At 43.8% G+C, this 21,083-nt stretch overlaps 1 protein-coding gene across 11 annotated transcripts in view; it reads right to left on the reverse strand.

The window, feature by feature from the left end:
- LOC118386029 (receptor-type tyrosine-protein phosphatase S-like) overlaps nucleotides 1-21,083 on the reverse strand; it is a 286,681-nt gene that overhangs the window by 198,821 nt on the left and 66,777 nt on the right. The gene's annotated exons all lie outside the window — the stretch shown is intronic.

The raw sequence follows: 21,083 nt of genomic DNA on the forward strand, positions 1-21,083 counted from the left end.
GTGACATCAGCTTTGTAATCAGCAATATTTTGGTTTGCATTATGGTTTGCATATTATCACAAACAAGGTACTAGGGTCGTAAATTGATGTTGGCTTCAGCTGTAAACTAGCAAGTAAAGTTAGCCTGCGAACCTGGAAGCTACCGGTATCTTCTTGCATTGTAAGGTGCTCTAACCTGTACTGGACATTGTTTTGGGAACAGTAATTAACAGTTTCAACATTTCTACATGCCGTGCATTAATCAAGTGTGTTAACTTCTGTGCAGCATAATGTGATGCAGCCCAGACTCCCAGTAAGTTCAGTGGTTCCTCATGGCAGGCTAGAGCTAGCAATGAGTGAGTAGAGCAGGCCCGGTGCCCTCGCGCTATAAGGGGACATTGGCTGCGCTGATAGACAGACATGATCCTCACTCAATCAGTAGACGACGTGAGACACATTTGACAGAAGCACTGAACTTTAATTTTTTTAAAATCTAGTACCGAACCGTTTTTCATCTTCGAGTATTGAAAAAGTCTACGGTCACATACTCCAGCTCTGAATCACAGAGTCTTGTAACAACAAATGTCTCTGTTTCTCAACGCCCACCAGAAACCATGACATTGGACAGCGGTGTAAGACCTTGATGCAGCAGCTGGACGATGGGAAGAAACAACAACACAGCCACATGAAGGGGCGTGGAGGGGTGAAGGGGGGAATGTTTCGCAAATGGCATGCCGGAACATTTGTGGAATGCTGTGGAGCACCACAAGACTTTGAGAAACTGCCACTCGAGGCCAACTGAAAGGGGAAGGGTGTTGACTGGATACACTAACAGTCTAACAAGGTTAACTCCGGAAAATTGCTAGCATGCTGTCGAGCTTTCAATATTCTTAGCTTAATCATTGGCTTGCCACTGAGGACTGTTTGTCCCAATGTCTTATAAAAGGGACTATCTTCCCTAGGACACGTGCAACCTATATAGCGACGTTACCAAACTGATCTAATTGAACTCACTTTCCCCCGAAGGGCCTGGCTTTTTCGACAGCTTACAGCAAAGTTTCCTGTTGGTCAGAACATTGGTTTTCCGTGAAATGCGAGTTGACGTATGACGGACAAAACTGACAGAGTTTGGTGACAGTTGCTGCCCGTACCATATCACAGGACGTCTAGTACATATTGATACGGACAATGGGGATGAGTAAACTACGTTACCCAACATGCCTCCCCCCGTGAATGCTGGGAGTGATTTGACAACTCCAGAGGGGAGCTCTGTGGCAGTAAAGTGCTTGGCTGACAAAATCACTGGTGAGGAGAAGTCAGGCTCATGTCAGGAAGCATCATCCAACTCCTCCTAGTTGAGAGTTTCACAGAGTGATGAGTGGATGAGTTGGTGGTTCTGCTTCAGACAAAAGCAAAGCAGCTGAAAAGAGGGAGAGGATGGTGGGGTTAATCTGGTAGCCTACCACCAACTACAGTTGAAGTCAGAAGTACACCTTAGCCAAATACATTTTAACTCCGTTTTCATCATTCCTGACATTCCTGGTCTGATGAAACAAAAATAGAACTGGTTGGCCATAATGACCATCGTTATGTTTGGAGGAAAAAGGGGGAGGCTTGCAAGCCAAAGAACATCATCCCAACCGTAAAGCAAGGGGGTGGCAGCATCCTGTTGTGGGGGTGTTTTGCTGCAGGAGGAACTGGTGCACTTCACAAAATAGATGGCATCATGAGGGAGGAAAATGATATGGATATATTGAAGCAACATCTCAAAGCATCAGTCAGGAAGTTAAAGTTTGGTTCAAATGGGTCTTCCAAATGGACAATGACCCCAAGCATATTTCCAAAGTTGTGGCAAAATGGCTTAAACAAAGTCAAGGTATTGGAGTGGCCATCACAAAGCCCTGAACTTAATCCTATAGAAAATGTGTGGGCAGAACTGAAAAAGCGGCTGCGAGCAAGGAGACCTACAAACCCGACTCAGTTACACCAGCTCTGTCAGGAGGAATGGGCCAAAATTCACCCAATTTATTGTGGGAAGCTTGTGGAAGGCTACCCGAAACGTTTGACCCAAGTTAAAAAATGTAAAGGCAATGCTACCAAATACTAATTGAGTGTATGTAAACTGATGACCCACTGGGAATGTGATGAAAGAAAGAAAAGCTGAAATAAATCATTCTCTCTACTATTATTCTGACATTTCACATTCTTACTGACCAAAGACAGGGAATTTGTACTAGGATTAATTGTCAGGAATAATGAAAAACAGAGTTTAAATGTATTTGGCTAAGGTTTATGTAAACTTCCGACTTCAACTGTAACAGCGTTTTTTAAGCATCAAACATATCACAAAAAGGAGCTTGTGTCTGTGTCACTTGAAAAATGTAACTTGCGCATTTGAAAATAGAAAAACATTGAAAAATGAAAATGGTTCTGGCCTTTCATCATTATTTGTCGTGACCCTGAAACATCAATTGCTTTTGATGTTATTCATTTGTATGCACTAAGGAACAAAAATACACCGGGTAGATTCCCCACTGAATCCACAAGCAAATAATACCTTCCATTGAAAATACACTGAGGAGCGCCTGTCATTCTTATCAGAAAGCTCACAGTAATTCCCATTGGTAGAGCCTAGGAATAGGCCACAACCTCAGCAGAGATCACGCCAAGACATAAGAAGGTAGCAGTCGCAATCGACGTGCAATAAGCAGCTAAGGAGAAACACACACACACACACACACACACACACACACACACACACACACACACACACACACACACACACACACACACACACACACACACACACACACACACACACACACACACACACACACACACACACACACACACACACAGCAGGCAGTTGGAATGAATTAGGCCCGAGAGTTGCGAGATAGACATGTCATTAAACGGTGCAATGGAAGCGATTACAGGCTCCCTTTTTACATTGCATTGTTTCCTTCCTTGACGGCTACGGTTAAGCTGACGGAATGGCTCCTTCCTTCTGCTATGTGGGGGATACTCCATTGTCCTTCCAATGCACCTGTTCAGTAAACCCGCTACTAATAGCCGTATGTGCCGTGCCCACCGGCAAAGCGGAGCATCATTAAAATCTGATTGGACCACATCAAAGGTGAGGTCTAGCTCTCTCCCCTTCTCTCTCTCTCTCTCTCTCTCTCTTCATTCGCTCCTTTTGTCTCCACCTCTTCTCTCTCTGCTTCAATCACTCGACTGGTCTCTCTCTCTTTCTAATGGCCGCTCTCTGTTTCCTTCCTCCTCTCTCACTCCCCCTCTCTCACTCCCCCTCTCCACTTCTCCTTGACAGAGCTGGCAGCTTCAGTCTCTAAAGGATTCTGTGCTTCCACACCCTCCCTCCTCTTCCTCCTCCTTTCTCTCCATCTCTCGCTCCACACAGAACAAGTGGAAAAAGAATATGGCTGCACACTGCACAGCACATCTCTGGTTCCTACTCTCCCTCCATCCTTCATCCCTCCCTCCTGCCCCCCCCCCCCCCCCAGTGTGCAGAGCCCACGCAGCTCAGGCATAACAGGTCAAGTGCACGCAATCGCTTCAGCTAACGACCTGCACCAACTGAGATCAAGTGAGATCATACTCTCTAAGTAAAAATATCTCATGGTTCTGGCCTCGATTCAAAGGAAAAGAAGAACAAACTAGTTTTAACAAAGGGTCCTGGTTGGGTCTTTGTGGTGAGCTTGTGAAACAATAATTCCGGGTGTTTTGATGTGCACATGTAGGATACATATGATTCACTGTGCATACAACTGTGAGAATGTTACAAAGGCCCAGTGCTATGGGTCTTTTTTTGTCTCTTGGTGCTAAATGATTGAACACTACTGGTCCAATTTCAACCTCTATTATCAATAAGTAAGGGTGACATTAGTGGGGGCCAATGTCACCTTTGGAGTAGTCCACAAGTGCGGACAGCCTTGTCACATGCTATAAGCTGGAGGGGGCTGATGGATAGCTAGCCCAAACACTGGCTCGACTCCCTGACCCCTAGAGATGAATAGGACACAATTCTCCATTGTTCACAACTCCACTGCTCTGTGGAGTAGAGGAGAGAAGGAAAGAAGGGGGTAACTCCGTGCGAATACACACACCGCATACACAGGAGCATATGCACACAGAGAAAAACACACACACAGTGTATTGGTATTGTGATGAAAGGACACACTGTTCATTCAACTGCAGATACAGTTGAAGTTGGAAGTTTACATACACCTTAGACAAATATATTTAAACTCTGTTTTTCATAATTCCTGACATTTAATCCAAGTAAAAACTCCCTGTTTTAGGTCAGTTAGGATCACCACTTTATTTTAGGAATGTGAAATGTCAGAATAAAAGTAGAGAGAATGATTTATTTCAGCTTTTATTTATTTCATCACATTCCCAGTGGGTCAGCAGTTTACAAACACTCAATTAGTATTTGGTAGCATTGCCTTTAACATTTTTAACTTGGGTCAAGTGTTTCGGGTACTCATCCACAAGCTTCCCACAATAAGTTGGGTGAATTTTGGCCCATTCCTCCTGACAGAGCTGGTGTAACTGAGTCAGGTTTGTAGACCTCCTTGCTCGCATACGCTTTTTCAGTTCTGCCCACAAATTGAGGTTAGGGCTTTGTGATGGCCACTCCAATACCTTGACTTTGTTGTCCTTAAGCCATTTTGCCACAACTTTGGAAGTATGGTTGGGGTCATTGTCCATTTGGAAAACCAATTTGCGACCAAGCTTTAACTTCCTGACTGATGTCTTTAGATGTTGCTTCAATATATCCATATCATTTTCCTACCTCATGATGCCATCTATTTTGTGAAGTGCACCAATTCCTCCTGCAGCAAAGCACCCCCACAACATGATGCTGCCACCCCGTGCTTCACGGTTGGGATGGTGTTCTTTGGCTTGCAAGCCACCCCCTTTTTCCTCCAAACATAATTTTTAGTTTTTAATTTGACCTTTATTTAACCAGGCAAGTCAGTTAAGAACATATTCTTATTTTCAATGACAGCCTGGGAACAGTGGGTTAACTGCCTGTTCAGGGGCAGAACGACAGATTTGTACCATGTCAGCTCGGGGGTTTGAACTCGCAACCTTGCGGTTGCTAGTCCAACGCTCTAACCACTAGGCTACGCTGCCGCCCAACAGTTCTATTTTTGTTTAATCTGACCAGAGGACATTTCTCCAAAAAGTACAATCTTTGTCCCATGTGCCGTTGCTAACCATAGTCTGGCTTTTTTATGGTGGTTTTGGAGCAGTGGCTTCTTCCTTGCTGAGCGGCCTTTCAGGTTATGTCGATATAGGACTCGTTTTTACTGTGGATATAGATATTTTTGTACCTGTTTCCTCCAGCATCTTCACAATGTCCTTTGCTGTTGTTCTGGGATTGATTTGCACTTTTCGCACCAAAGTTCGTTCATCTCTAGCAGACAGAATGCGTCTCCTTCCTGAGCGGTATGATGGCTGCGTTGTCCCATGGTGTTTATACTTGCGTACTATTGTTTGTACAGATGAACGTGGTACCTTCAGGCATTTGGAAATTGCTCCAAAGGAAGAACCAGACTTGTGTAGGTCTACAATACTTTTTTCTGAGGTCTTGGCTGATTTCTTTTGATTTCCCATGATGTCAAACAAAAAGGCAACGAGTTTGAAGTTAGGCCTTGAAATACGCCCACAGGTATAACTCCAATTGACCCAAATTATGTCAATTAGCCTATCAGAAGCTTCTAAAGCCATGACATAATTTTATGGAAATCTCCAAGCTGTTTAAAGGCACAGTCAACTTAGTGTAACTTCTGACCCACTGGAATTGTGATTCAGTGAATTATTAGTGAAATAATCTGTCTGTAAACAATTGTTGGAAAAATGACTTGTGTCATGCACAAAGTAGATATCCTAACCGACTTGCCAAAACTATACTTTGTTAACACGAAATTTGTGGAGTGGTTGAAAAATGAGTTTTAATGACTTCAACCCAAGTGCATGTAAACTTCTGACTTCAACTGTATATAGTTATGCAAACTCACACACAATCCGGGCATCTTTAGAACTACATTGACAAGCATCTTGGTGCTAATCTTACACTACTACACACAGGTCAGGAGTAAGCAAGGGTTTTAAAACGTGTTTTTCCACATAATTAAAGATTTGATTTAAACAAGTTTTTCTTAATTCTTAATCCCGTTGAGATCAAAGTCATTAGTGCTTTTGAAGTTAATTACAACATGTGGCTTCTTAAAAATATGGCCTGAGAGTGTGGCTTTGATGATGGCAGATCTGGTGTGGCCACAGGGCTTATGTTCACCAGCTTTCTCCAATCCCATGTAGTCTAGTCATAGTCATTGAAGCCAATGGGCACAAACCACAACTGAGGCCCTACACACCAACCACGCTCAAATCTCCACATTACTCATAAACCCCAGGGGTCAAAGCGACTTAACTATGACTCCACACACTGCAATGTGCCTCCAGAATTCCAGCTTGTTGGCGGAGGCAGCCGTAGCCAAGCTCTATCATAGCATTGACCCTTTTTTAAAATGTTTTTTGTTTAAGTCATCACATATGCTGCTACTGTTTACTATCTGTCACTCAATTCTTAGTTATATGTACATATCTACCTCAATTACCTTGTACCCCTGCACATTGACTGGGTGCTGGTACCGCTTGTACATAGCCAAGTTGTCGTTTCTCGTTGTGTCTCTATTATTACCCGGTTGACTTGTTTTCTTACTCTCTGCATTGTTGGGAAGGGCCCATAAGTAAGCATTTTACTGTTAGTCCACGCCAGTTGTCTACGAAACATGTGACAAATAAAATCTGATTCCATTTGAGATACAGTTGAAGTCGGAAGTTTACATACTTTTTTAAATGTTTTTATTTCACCTTTATTTAACCAGGTAGGCTAGTTGAGAACAAGTTCTCATTTGCAACTGTGACCTGGCCAAGATAAAGCATAGCAGTGTGAACAGACAACAACACAGAGTTACACATGGAGTAAACAATTAACAAGTCAATAACACAGTAGAAAAAAGAGAGTCTATATACATTGTGTGCAAAAGGCATGAGGAGGTAGGTGAATAATACAATTTTGCAGATTAACACTGGAGTGATAAATGATCAGATGGTCATGTACAGGTAGAGATATTGATGTGCAAAAGAGCAGAAAAGTAAATAAATAAAAAAACAGTATAAAAACAGTATGGGAATGAGGTAGGTGAAAATGGGTGGGCTATTTACCTATAGACTATGTACAGCTGCAGCGATCGGTTAGCTGCTCGGATAGCTGATGTTTGAAGTTGGTGAGGGAGATAAAAGTCTCCAACTTCAGCGATTTTTGCAATTCGTTCCAGTCACAGGCAGCAGAGTACTGGAACGAAAGGCGGCCAAATGAGGTGTTGGCTTTAGGGATGATCAGTGAGATACACCTGCTGGAGCGCGTGCTACGGATGGGTGTTGCCATCGTGACCAGTGAACTGAGATAAGGCGGAGCTTTACCTAGCATGGACTTGTAGATGACCTGGAGCCAGTGGGTCTGGCGACGAATATGTAGTGAGGGCCAGCCGACTAGAGCATACAAGTCGCAGTGGTGGGTGGTATAAGGTGCTTTAGTGACAAAACGGATGGCACTGTGATAGACTGCATCCAGTTTGCTGAGTAGAGTGTTGGAAGCCATTTTGTAGATGACATCGCCGAAGTCGAGGATCGGTAGGATAGTCGCTTAGGTTGGAGCCATTAAAACTCGTTTTTCAACCACTCCACAAATTTTGTGTTACCAAACTATGGTTTTGGCAAGTCGGTTAGGAAATCTACTTTGTGCATGACACTAGTAATTTTTCCAACAATTGTTTACAGGCAGATTATTTCACTTATAATTCACTGTATCACAATTCCAGTGAATTAAAAGTTTACATACACTAAGTTGACTGTGCCGTTAAACAGCTTATAAAAACTCCAGAAAATTATGTAATGGCATTAGAAGCTTCTGTTAGGCTAATTGACATACTTTGAGTCAATTGGAGGTGTACCTGTAGATATATTTCAAGACCTACCTTCAAACTCAGTGCCTCTTTGCTTGACATCATGGGAAAATCTAAAGAAATCAGCCAGGACCACCTCAAGTATGGTTCATCCTTGGGAGCAATTTCCAAACACCTGAAGGTATAATCTCAAGACATCAGTCAGGAAGTTAAAGCTTGATCACAAATGGGTCTTCCAAATGGGCAATGACCACAAGCATGCTTCCAAAATTGTGGCAAAATGGCTTAAGGACAACAAAGTCAAGGTATTGGAGTGGCCATCACAAAGCCCTGACCTCAATCCTATAGAAAATGTGTGAGCATAACTGAAAAAGCGGGTGCAAGCAAGGAGGCCTACAAACCGGACTCGGTTACACCATCTCTGTCAGGAGGAATGGGCCAAAATTCACCCAATGTATTGTGGGAAGCTTGTGGAAGGCTACTCGAAATGTTGGACCCAAGTTAAACCATATAAAGGCAATGCTACCAAATACTAATTGAGTGTATGTAAACTTCTAACCCACTGGGAATATGATGAAAGAAATAAAAGCTGAAATAAATCATTCTCTCTACTATTAATCTGACATTTCACATTCTTAAAATAAAGTGGTAATCCTAACTGACCTACGACAGGGAACCTTTACTAGGATTAAATGCAAGGAATTATGAAAAACTGATTTTAAATGTATTTGTCTAAGGAATATGTAAACTTCTGACTCCAACTGTAGGTAACGTTTTCAAAAAATCCCTAAACTAAACCATTTTTTTTTACAAAATTAAAATCACAGTGTAGTTATCACAAAACTACAACTAACAGGTTCCGATCATCATTATAAATGATTTTATTTTATCATTTTATACAAATACCTAATGTGACAATGCTGTAACGTAGCTCCAAGGCCGGCAGACGGCTATCGAGTTCTTTCATTTTACAGTCTGGAGGCATAGTATGCAGCCAGCTATACAATCGTATCCCCTGTCGCCCGGTTTTTATATAAATCACTCTCCATACAGGCTGCAAAGGCATTGATTCCTCCTTAACTTGATTTAATGGCGAAAAGGCAAAAAGGGGGGGGGGGAATATGGGTACATTCTTTATGAAACACCCTTTTCCACCACCATGCTAGAGTGACTAATTCCTAAGAATGCTAGTGCCAGATGTTGCATATTGTGTTCAGACAATCAGGTTGCAGCAGTCTGTTGTTTACCCCTGGCTGAACGCACGGCGCAACATCAGAAATTATGATGGTAAAAAAATGGTGTTTCAGTATTCTCCCGCCTTCTTGCCATTAAATCGAATTACGGAGGAAATGACCGCCTTTGCAGGCTGAATGGAGAATGTTTTATGTATGAACTGCTCCACCAAGGATACGTGTGTATAGCTAGCTGCATACAATGCCTTCGGACGGTAAGATGAAACGTCTCAATATCGCCATCTGACGGCCTTTGGGGCTAACTGTAACGTTAGTAGGAAGAGATATGCATCTTTCAAATGCCACGGATATGAAGCGCTCTGCACGTCATCATCGTTAAGAGTTGGGGGCAAAAAGGCAGAAAGGGAGACAGGGAAGAGACGGCAGCAAAGTATAGTAATACTTCGAGAAGTTAAATGAGAAGGTGGTGAAATGCAAGCTTTACAGTGGCAGGACTCATAAACGCCAGTGCTGAAAGGGAGGCACCGCAAGACCCAACCTGTTGCTCGCAGCAGTGTGATAAGGGTCGAGTGAGAACATCACAGCGCTGATTACAGAGATGATTGCAATTGCTATGCAGCCATGGTAGACGATGTCAGCTTCAAGGCGCTAATGGCATATGTACAAGATGCCATGTTGGAAAAAACTGTGACCACCCAGATGGAGATATTGTGGGACATGAAGTCCCATGTACTGACAACAGAGAACATGGAGGAGAGGCACACAGCAGAGAACCTACCACCGTTGCTGAGAGGCCAGGACTGCAGTAGACTGAAATGACATTTCCCCCTAGTGGTCATACGCAGCACCATATGTGAATTGTGAAATCACTTCATTATATGATTTCTTCTTGTCATTTAAATGACAGTTTAAATGTTTTTTTGTTGTTGTTTTTTATCTCTATTTAACTAGGCAAGTCAGTTAAGAACAAATTCTTATGTACAAAGACAGCCTAGGAACAGTGGGTTGACTGCCTTGTCAGCTCAGGGATTTGAACTTTTAACCTTCTGGTTACTAGCCCAACGCTCTAACCACTAGGCTACCCTGCCTTCCCAATGTTAGCAGCATTTTTACATTTGTCAAATCCCTAGATAACAGTAGACCACGCGCACACACATCTGCAATTGCATTTCCCCATCCGAATAAAGCTAGTATCATACACACACAAACACACTTCACCTTGAGTTACAGCCCTGCTCTCAATACAGCTACAGTATACCCTTCTAGAAAAAAACATTGGTTATGAGTCGCAGGTTGTGTACGTAGGAAAAAAAGAAAATCAATAGGTTTGCAATGAAATTCCCTCTTTGAAGTCGGTGACGCACTTGAATGGGATAAAATAGCTGACTTCAAAAGAGGCCGTAGGTTTCCTCAAGGTTCCTTCTAGCCTCGACCTGTTTAAATATAGTCCAGCTACGTTGATATTTTGTAGGGGGGTGCAGGGAGAGGTTTTTAATATATTTGTCATGAGAGCTGAAAAATGTTTAATTTTTTTTTTTTAATCTCATAATCTCTCAGACTGGTCCAAACCGGTCCATAACTGTTTGACTGTTCCCTCAACTCTAATTTTGTCCAAAATGCCAATGTCAGAAGACAGATGAATCTCCCCGTCAACTTGAATAACTAAATGGCCATCCTACCTCGCGTCCCTTCTCTGTTGTCTTTAATATTCAGTTAGCATTCATTAGTGTTGAACAAAGGTGAAGGCCAGTGATTGATCACTTTTACAGCCAGTACACCCAACAAGACCCGACTGTGATTTTACAATGGAGGGGCCCACCTCTTTATTCGTTTCCGGGTAGAAGCGCCTGAGGACTGATTATTCCCACCACACAGCTACAGCTGGAGGTTAGGCAGATACACTGGCTCTGTGTGTGTGTATGCTAGCTAACAACACGCTAACATGAAAGATATGGTTGTGTATCTCAAGAATAGCTAGTCAAAACAAAGCTACAGGCAAATGTAGAGTTCCATCGTGCGGCAAAAGGAAACACTGATAGAGGTTGGCAGTGGCCAGAAAACACAAACAAACACAAGAAAATGAATTCAAGTCTACACTTACATACAGTGGGGCAAAAAAAGTATTTAGTCAGCCACCAATTGTGCAACTTCTCCCACTTAAAAAGATGAGAGAGGCCTGTAATTTTCATCATAGGTACACTTCAACTATGACAGACAAAATGAGAAAAAAAATCCAATTTATTTGCAAATTATGGTGGAAAATAAGTATCTAGTCAATAACAAAAGTTTATCTCAATACTTTGTTATATACCCTTTGTTGGCAATGACAGAGGTCAAACATTTTCTGTACACCCTCTTTACTTTACAAACTACACCCTGTAGCATGCTAGCTACAACCCACCACACAGAGATACATGGACAGATAGATTAATAATCTGCTTGGCAGATGGTACGGTTATATTCAGGCACTCCCCCTCTGGCATTGCCACTATAATATGGCCCTGGAAGGGGCACTGTCACAGCAGTTGGCAAGTGAAGCGGCAGGCGGCCATCTTGGGCAGAATGGGGTTAAAAGCATCCTGACATGAGGAGAGAGAGTTTGGCTCTGGTTGGTGGAGCTGAAGCCAGCCAGTCTCTATTTATCTCTCTCTTCACCCATATGGAACCGCAAAGGAAGAATGGACAGGGATCAAATTCATTAGCCCACCTTTATCTCAATGCTAATGACAGCTAGCCCCTCGCCTGTCTCTCCATCTCCCTTCTGCTTCTCCGACAGGCTCTCTGTCTGTCTGTCTGCCTGTCACTCTCTCGCTCTCTTTCTCCATCTTTGTCCCCCTCTCCATCCATCTTTTCACCCCAGGGCAGCTCCCATGCTCCACCTGTTACCCCCCTCAGACCTGCTTTTGTTTCTCCTCGTGTTCTCCCTCTCCATCTCCACCTCCGCCCAATCGCAACTACAGTTGGGGGCTGCGCGATGACACGTCATGTGGGGACCCCCCACACACACACACACGTAGCCCACCATGGATGGAGAGGGCCAGCCTATGTGCCAGCCTATGTGCTCAGTCATAGACGGTCCGGTAACGAAGGGCGTCCTTCCAAAACGTCCCATTTCTCTGACCGGGTTATCCATCAAGTTCAAACTGCCTGATGCGTGCGCGTGCGTTCATGTAACAGCACTTCCACAACTCCCTCTTCCTGCTTAACACACCTCTCATATCTAGCCTCCATATTCCTTCCTAGCATGTAAAGCACCAGTCTAAAGTTCAAGGCAAAGGGTGGCTACTGTTAATATTTTAAAATATAATATAATTAAAACACTTTTTTGGGGGTCACTACATGATTCCATATGTGTTAATTCATAGTTTGGATGTCCTCACTATTATTATACAATGTAGAAAATAGTACAAATAAAGGAAAACCCTTGAATGAGTTGCCGTGTCCAAACTTTTGACTGGTACTGTATATGAGAAGGCCTCTACATCTCCCCATGCAGCGCACACTGTGAGAGCTCGCTGCCTCGCCAAGGTACACAGCAGGCCTTAATCCACCAATGCCTGCTCCGCACACCCTTTATTGGTTGACGCTATCCCCTCGCATCAACCGGCAAATAGACAGCGCGAGATAGCGGCCCCATTTATTTCCTTGTAGGCTTTCCCTTCCTGTTCTCCCTCCTTTGTTCATCCAATTCCCATCCCTGCAGATAAATCGGCAGTCTTTCTTTCTTAGAGCACCGCTGCTCAATGGCAAAAGGCCAGGTCAATGCAGAACGCTGAGACAACGCTCAGGTAACGCTCTAGCAACGTCGGAAGCCCACAAATTACAGGTGTACGGCGAGGTATCATTCGTCTTATTCTCTAATCTTGACACTGGGGAAAAAGAGGGAGCGCGACAGGGGCCCTCAATCAGCTACTCTAGCTGCCACAAATCCCCGCTTTTGTAACAAACAAAAAGTGTAAAGCGGTTTACCGTGGGAGACAATCTCTCCAATTAAAAAAAAAAGAGAAATGTTTTTTCCCCCAAATGTATTTCAGCGTGTGTAATAATAAATAAATAAATAAATAAGAAGGCTGTATAGATACACCTCCCTCTGGTCCCAGTAATCTCCAAAGCGCCGTATCTCTCTGATTGCCAGGATTATCTCCACTGACACTGAGACACAAGAGTTAATTTATGTATTTTCCCCATCATTCTTCCATTCTCAATTACGTTTAGCTACCGCTAGAGATTGGCTACTGTTCAAAATTTGGGGATGAGGTAAGAAAAAAATTAAGAAAAAAAATACAGTTTTATTGTATCATACAGGGGGGCTTGGTGTTGCTACCTTTCATATGTGCGTGTGTGTGTGTGTGTGTGTGTGTGTGCGTGTGTGTGTGTGTGTGTGTGCGTGTGTGTAGCCAGAGGTTGTGGACAACCCGAGGCACACACACGGATAGCAGCAGTGCTCTAAACAAGAAAATAAGGAGCACAACTATGCCTTCATCCCACCTGACAGGGTAACGGTTGGGTCCAAACAGCCAAGCATTTACCACAACAAATGTCTGGGAAAAAACAGTCTGTTAGCTGTCCTCCTGAATACAGCGGGGGCCGCCCGGTATTTACATAGAAATGTCATACGTCGAGCTGCCTGCGAGGGCGTCTCGCCTGCGAAAGGTGTACTTGCTTCCAGAGAGATGCGCATGACAAAACACGTTCCTTTCTTCTCGTCGGCAAGAGACAAGCCTGTGATTCGCAGCAAAGGCGAGGGAAACAAAATGCATCTCGACTCGCTCTTTTACACGCACCACTGGTGCAGTGTCATTTGTGTATACAGGCTAGAGCACATGCCTTTTGAAAACCAGGCGCGCGCTGCCACGCTATTAGAAGGAGCTCGTTCTCCCAGTTGTAATTACAGTCTTTTGATTGGAGCTTTGACGGGAAAGGGGGATTATAAATACAAAATAAATGGTTTCAGTGTGTAGGTCTGAAAAGAGACGGAAATGAGAATTACGAGAAATCGTGAGGAGGCGTTTTAGGCACACAACAACAGCCACTGTATTTGCAACAAACAAAAAAAACAGCGTCTGCATACAAATCGAGTCAAACTCGATAGGATACCAGAAGGACTGTACGCCTTCCGGGTACTTCCAATTGGACTTGTTTGAGGCTGACATAGGGGGCTCCCTGACTGCTATGCTATTCGTCACAACCAGACGAATATCCCCCGTGTACTGAGATGAACAAATGACTTGACAGAAACGTTCTTACTCCTGTTTAACCCATCCTTGAGTGATGCGCTGTAACAGCCGTGAGATGCAAACTCACCCCCCCTCTCCTCCTTTCCCTAGCCCCCGCTCTCCCAGAGGCCCATGTTTTCATGCTTGCACTACACACAATTACTTGCATCCATCAGTGATCTGCCAACTCCTATTGGTCGTTCCCTCCTTTTCGCTATAACAACACCCCCTTTCCCTCACTCGCTCAACCCCCCTTCCCCCAAAGTTCCCCCATTGCCATTCCGTTTCCCCTACCAGATGTCCGCCAGTTTTGGGGGAGAACGACAACAAAAGAGGGGCTTTTGAATGCGCCTGGACCTACCCATCCTGCCCTGAGCTTTCTGTTTGGACACAAAAGCCAGAGGATTAACAGCTTTTCGCACATGAAGACCCCCATCTCCCTCGCTCTCGCTCTTTTTCCCTCCCCTACCACTTCTCCCCTCTGGGCTTTTTTAGCTTCTAAAGACTCAACGCCCAACCCCCTCCCCCCGTACACACCCCCCTTTAACCCCTATCTTTACCACCCCTCCTCCAGCTTGGGCAGGCTGTTACTACTACCTGACCCAATCTTCCACTACTGTTGCCAGTTTCTGTCTAAGTATAGCTGTAGCCCCACTCCCAAGCCTGAAGCGCTATTGGCATCACACTCTTCGAAAGAATGCTAGAATGGAGCTCTCTGGGGCATGTAAACACAGCAACATTCCCACTTTCTATAGCACTGAAATGCTAAAGCAGAGGGGAAACAAAGATTTACTATGTTTGGTATGCATTTCGAATGTCACATGTTGGCATTCTAGCAAACCTCGTACATTGCTAATAGAAATGTTAAACGTAATGTGTAATTCAAGTGCCACGTTGTGCATTAACAGAGCGTGTGCTTTTTGTTTGTGACTGAGGAGAAAGTCTGTGACACTTGTCATCTTAGCAACATTCATTCGTCTTAGCAACATTCTGCCTCAGCAAGTTTGCTGCCTCAGGTTTGTATGATGGCAATTTGCATATACTCCAGAATGTTATGAAGAGTGATCAGATATAATAATAATAATAATATATGCCATTTAGCAGACGCTTTTATCCAAAGCGACTTACAGTCATGTGTGCATACATTCTACGTATGGGTGGTCCTGGGAATCAAACCCACTACCCTGGCGTTACAAGCGCCATGCTCTACCAACTGAGCTACAGAAGGACCACAGATGAATTGCAATTAGTTGCAAAGTTAATTGAAAAGTCCCTCTTTGCCATGCAAATGAACTGAATCCCTCAAAAACATTTCCACTGCATTTCATCCCTGCCACAAAAGGACCAGCTGACATCATGTCAGTGATTCTCTCGTTAACACAGGTGTGAGTGTTGACGAGGACAAGGCTGGAGATCACTCTGTCATGCTGATTGATTTCGATTAACAGACTGGAAGCTTCAAAAGGAGGGTGGTGCATGGAATCATTGTTCGTCCTCTGTCAACCATAGTTACCTGCAAGGAAACACGTGCCGTCATCATTGCTTTGCACAAAAAGGGCATCACAGGCAAGGATATTTCTGCCAGTAAGATTGCACATAAATAACCATTTATCGGATAACCAAGAACTTCAAGGAGAGCAGTTCAATTGTTGTGAAGAAGGCTTCAGGGCTCCCAAGAAAGTCCAGCAAGCGCCAGGACCGTCTCCTAAAGTTGATTCAGCTGCGGGATCGTGGATACCACCAATACAGAGCTTGCTGAGGAATGGCAGCAGGCAGGTGTGAGTGCATCTGCACGCACAGTGAGGCGAAGACTTTTGGAGGACAGGATTGGTGTCAAGAACGGCAGCAAAGAAGCCATTTCTCTCCAGGGAAAACATCAGGGACAGACTGATATTCTGCAAAAGGTACAGAGATTGGACTGCTGAGGACTGGGGTAAAGTCATTTTCTCTGATGAATCCCCTTTCCGATTGTTTGTGGCATCCGGAAAAAAGCTTGTCCAGAGAAGACAAGGTGAGCGCTACCATCAGTTTACCAACAGCTACCATCAGTTTACCAACAGCAAAGCATCCTGAGACCATTCATGTGTGGGGTTGCTTCTCAGCCAAGGGAGTTGGCTCACTAACAATTTTGCCTAAGAACACAGCCATGAATAAAGAATGGTACCAACACATCCTCCAAGAGCAACTTCTCCCAACCATCCAGGAACAGTTTGGTGACGAACAGTGCCTTTTCCAGCATGATGGAGCACCTTGCCATAAGGCAAAAGTGATAACTCAGTGGCTCGGGGAACAAAACATTGATATTTTGGGTCCATGGCCAGGAAACTCCCCAGGCCTTAATCACATTGAGAACTTGTGGTCAATCCTCAATTGTCGGGAGGACAAACGAAAACCCACTAATTCAGACAAAGTCCAAGCATTGATTATGCAAGAATGGGCTGCCATCAGTGTGGCCCAGAGGTTAATTGACAGCATGCCAGGGTGAATTGCAGAGGTCTTGAAAAAGAAGGGTCAACACTGCAAATATTGACTCTTTTCATCATCTTCATGTAATTGTCAATAAAAGCCTTTGACACCTATGAAATGCTTGTAATTATACTTCAGTATTCCATAGCAACGTCTGACCAAAATCTCAAGACACTGAAGCAGCAAACTTTGTGGATATTAATATTTGTGTCATTCTCAAAACGTTTGGCCACGACTGTATATGTGTGTCCTTGCTCCTGCATATGTCTTTTGCTCGTTCAGAAAAGTATCTCAATTTACCTTGAATTCCTTTACTTCAACATGTTGGGGTGATCAACAGCATTGATTGAGAATGCACTGGGGGATGGGGATCCCCTTCGATACTACACCCCACCAGCACACAACTCCGACAGTCTGTCGGTGGGTCTGAGGAATACTTACAATACTTCATGTAGGCCTACATTTACGACAACTCCTTATAAGACAAACTAAGACTTCACAAATCCCCCTGACAATGGCTCAATGGGACAGCCATCCAGTGTGGGCCCTAAGTGGAGAATAAATGGGCCAATCCCAACCTGCCAACATGACCCCCTCAGGCGTATGAATGGGGTGTCAGTGGCTCTCCACAACCTCCTAGGGGTCATAACTCTAGGTGGGGTGCATTTTTCCTGACATAACCAGGTTTGTGAGGACGCCCCAAGGCGAAGGCTCCATCAATCTGGGAACACCAGCTGGTAGTCATACTTAACAAGCTGGAGAGCGGCCCAGTGACGGAATCAGAGGGGGCATGAGAGACAGAAAGAGCCCAATCGCCTGGCTTATCCCAGGCGGGGTGTTAATTACAACCTCTCCATGAAACACCAGTTCACATTAACTCCATAACCATAAAGACTGAGGATTGGAACAGGAGGGGTGTGTGGGGAATAGCCGGCATAGGAGTCAAACAAGGGGGTACCCTTGACCCCTCCCCAAAGTAAATAATGCACTATCAACACATCATCATCAAAGGAACTGGAGCAAATCATTGGGGCAAACCCCCCGTATCTGGGGACGAGGGATGTGTATGCCCTGGCAGTGTGTCTATGAAGTCCCTTTAGAGCCCCCAGATAGACAAGAGGAAGTTCTGGTGCCAAAGCAAGGTCAGAGCTTGAGCTTTATCTGTCTGTGGGCAGATTTCGGAAAAGCCAGCATGAGACAGAGAAGAGACTTGAGCCTCCCGTCCTAGCTCAGGCGTACAACCGAGTGTGATATGGATCAATCCTGTCGAGTTCGCCACCACTATTCCTGTCTGTCTTATCTGGTCTCGGGCTCTGACCCTACGGCACACCCTAAAGCGAGCACTGCTTGTTTTGGGCCAACCGCGCTCAGGGGAGACTTGTGTGTAAATATCATTTTGGGAATCTCGGGGTTAGGGCAAATTCTCACCTCCAACAGGGGCCTGTTGCAGAGGCCAATCTACTGATTTGGACTCCGGTGAACACGTCTGGTCAAAGCGGTCAATAATTCCACGGCCCTAATCGCTTATCCCCTGTGGCCACAGTGCAGGTGTGAGGTGGAAAGCTACAAGCAGTAACTGGAGCCTGGAAGATAGTCCGATTTATTTCGACCCTCCTTTGGGCAGTTTTAATGGAGGCTACTCCGTCTACGATTCACCACTGAGATCTTGATGAAGGGTTAAGTCACAAACCAGTCAAAGCCCTCATTATTATTTTGTTTTGCTCCTTTGTACCCCAGTATTTCTACTTGCACATTCCTCTTCTTCACATCTACCACTCCCGTGTTTAATTGCTAAATTGAAATGATTTCGCCACTATGGCCGATTTATTGCCTCACCTCCCTAATCTTACCTCACTTGCACTCACTGTATATGTAAAAAAAAATATATTGTGTTATTGACTGTACGTTTGTTTATCCCGTGTGTAACTCTGTGGTGTTGTTTGTGTCGCACTGCTTTGCTTTATCTTGCCCAGGTCGCAGTTGTAAATGAGAACTTGTTCTCAACTAGCCTACCTGGTTAAATAAAAGTTAAATAAATCAAATAAAAAATCTACAGCGCAAGTCGTGATCCACCCTTTCCATTAACTGACTACGTAAAAGGTCTCCTCCCTTAGCGACGATTGAAACCACTAAGTCCGGGTATCAAAGGGAAAAGGGCTACCGTTCAAAGACACAATGCCTCCTCCATTCACCGCCAGACAAATTGCACCCAACATCAGTTGAAGTGCACCGATTTAGCACTCAGGACAAATTAAGAGGAATAAACACAATTAGTAGGCCGAGTAAAGACGGCAGGTGCTGCACACACGTCTCTCTATCCCGCTCTCTCTCTCTCTCTCGCTGATAACACAATAGAGTCCGCTGGTGCAGCTGCTATTAATGCTGCCTGTCACCATAGCGTCCAAAGCTGAAAAGCAACAGGGCTAATTGGAAAACATGTTACCAAAAATGTTCTTATTTAATTTCAAACGCAATCAACATGGCACTGCGTGGTAAAGACTCACCCAATAGAAGAAAAACAACAAACAAAACAATTAGGCCTAGTACTACATGAAATTGTTAATAATACAAAGTTTCTTTTGAATTTGGTTTGACAAAGCGACATGAAGGTCCTGCAATCTAACGTATAAAGAACCATTGCCTTGTGTGAGCTCCTAAACAGGCCTCAAAGTGGGAGGCAGAAAGTCAAACAACCGAAAACTTAATTTTGTGCCCCTCAGTGTAATTACTATTTACTCTGACAGTGGGCCTGAAGACTAGAGTCTGGAATCACCTCCTTTTGATCCTTTCAAAAATGGAGAAAAAGCACCGTGCAGATAAGTGGGAAATAAGAAAACAGCTCGGAAAGTAATAATTGCAAGGAAATGAATTTCACAACCCTAGGGAGGACACCTACAAAGACCTTTTTATAAAAATCATATCCGGGGCACAATTCAATTAACTTTTCCCCTTCCGAGTGAGAAGAAGAAGAAGAAAAAAAAAATCCCCCAACGCTTCGGGGAAATCAAAAGTTTGTTCAATAAACAGAGTTTTCAGATTAAATGTTTTCATCACCGAGCAACTTTTATTCATTTACAGCTCCTTACGGGCTTGTCAGTCATAAATGCATTGATTTGTGGTTTATCCGAAGGCAGATACAGAGTCTGTGACATCCTTTGGTCACAGTTAACTGCCTCTGCCTGCCTGGCAGCATTCCTCTTGCCTTTTCCTCTTCTTTGTTTCCTAGCATCTGACAGTGATCAGTGGTGATAAATTGTTCAATTAAAGTGACATTAAGGATGCTGGACACAGTTGGCTCGTGTCTCTTTGTATGCAAGGTGTTGTCCAATTACTCTAAAGGATGGCACTTTTTCTCCCTTCTGACAATCAACATGTGGATCTCATCATTACAAAGTGGTTTATTTATTCTATCCAACAACAAGATGTAATATTTAACTGCAAGCAGATTTCACAATTTAAAAAGCCTGGAAGAAAACAATAAATCCAATGTTTTTCTGTTGACATAGACCTCAATATACGTATTTTGTGAAGCTATTATATATATATATATATACGCTGCATTAGAGGGTGGTGTAAATATGTCATATATAATATGACAACAATATAGTCCAAACGTAAGTATTTCATTGTTATTTCTATGTATCAGTCACACTGATTCATTGTCTTTCCTTATTTGGGTTTCAATTAAGTGAGAGTTTGTTCAAAAGGAACTAAATGTTGCCTCTGGAAAGATTTTAGAATTGCTTAGATGCTAAATCAAGACCAATTGTGATTCAAATTCGATTCGTCCTACATAAAATAGGATAATTCAGCACTGCCTGTGGGCAACCGAACCGTGTCCAAAACTTTCCAGCACAGCATGCGTCATCAAAAGTTCACCGCGTCCTCACTGATATATTGAACTGATGTTAATAGGAGAGTGAAACAGAAGCTATGGCTCAAATTCAATCTTTTTCTGAGCTATAATTTAGGTATAGGCCTAGATCTTTTATGCCCAATGATTTCATGACAATCGCCCTCAGATCACGCTTCAATGGCGGCTCCTACAATTGAGCTCATCTCAAAAGGAACACATCATCAACATAATAACAGTCTTGAGATAGGCCGTCCTTGGGAACGAAGTGAAAAGCGCATATCCCCTGGGCACAAGCCTTCACCAATTGCCGCGCCGTTTTTATACGGTTGTTTGCAACACGAAAACATAGTGGAGACCACATTTAACGAGATTACTG

Source organism: Oncorhynchus keta, chromosome 1, assembly GCF_023373465.1.
Source record: "Oncorhynchus keta strain PuntledgeMale-10-30-2019 chromosome 1, Oket_V2, whole genome shotgun sequence".
NCBI lineage: Eukaryota > Metazoa > Chordata > Actinopteri > Salmoniformes > Salmonidae > Oncorhynchus > Oncorhynchus keta.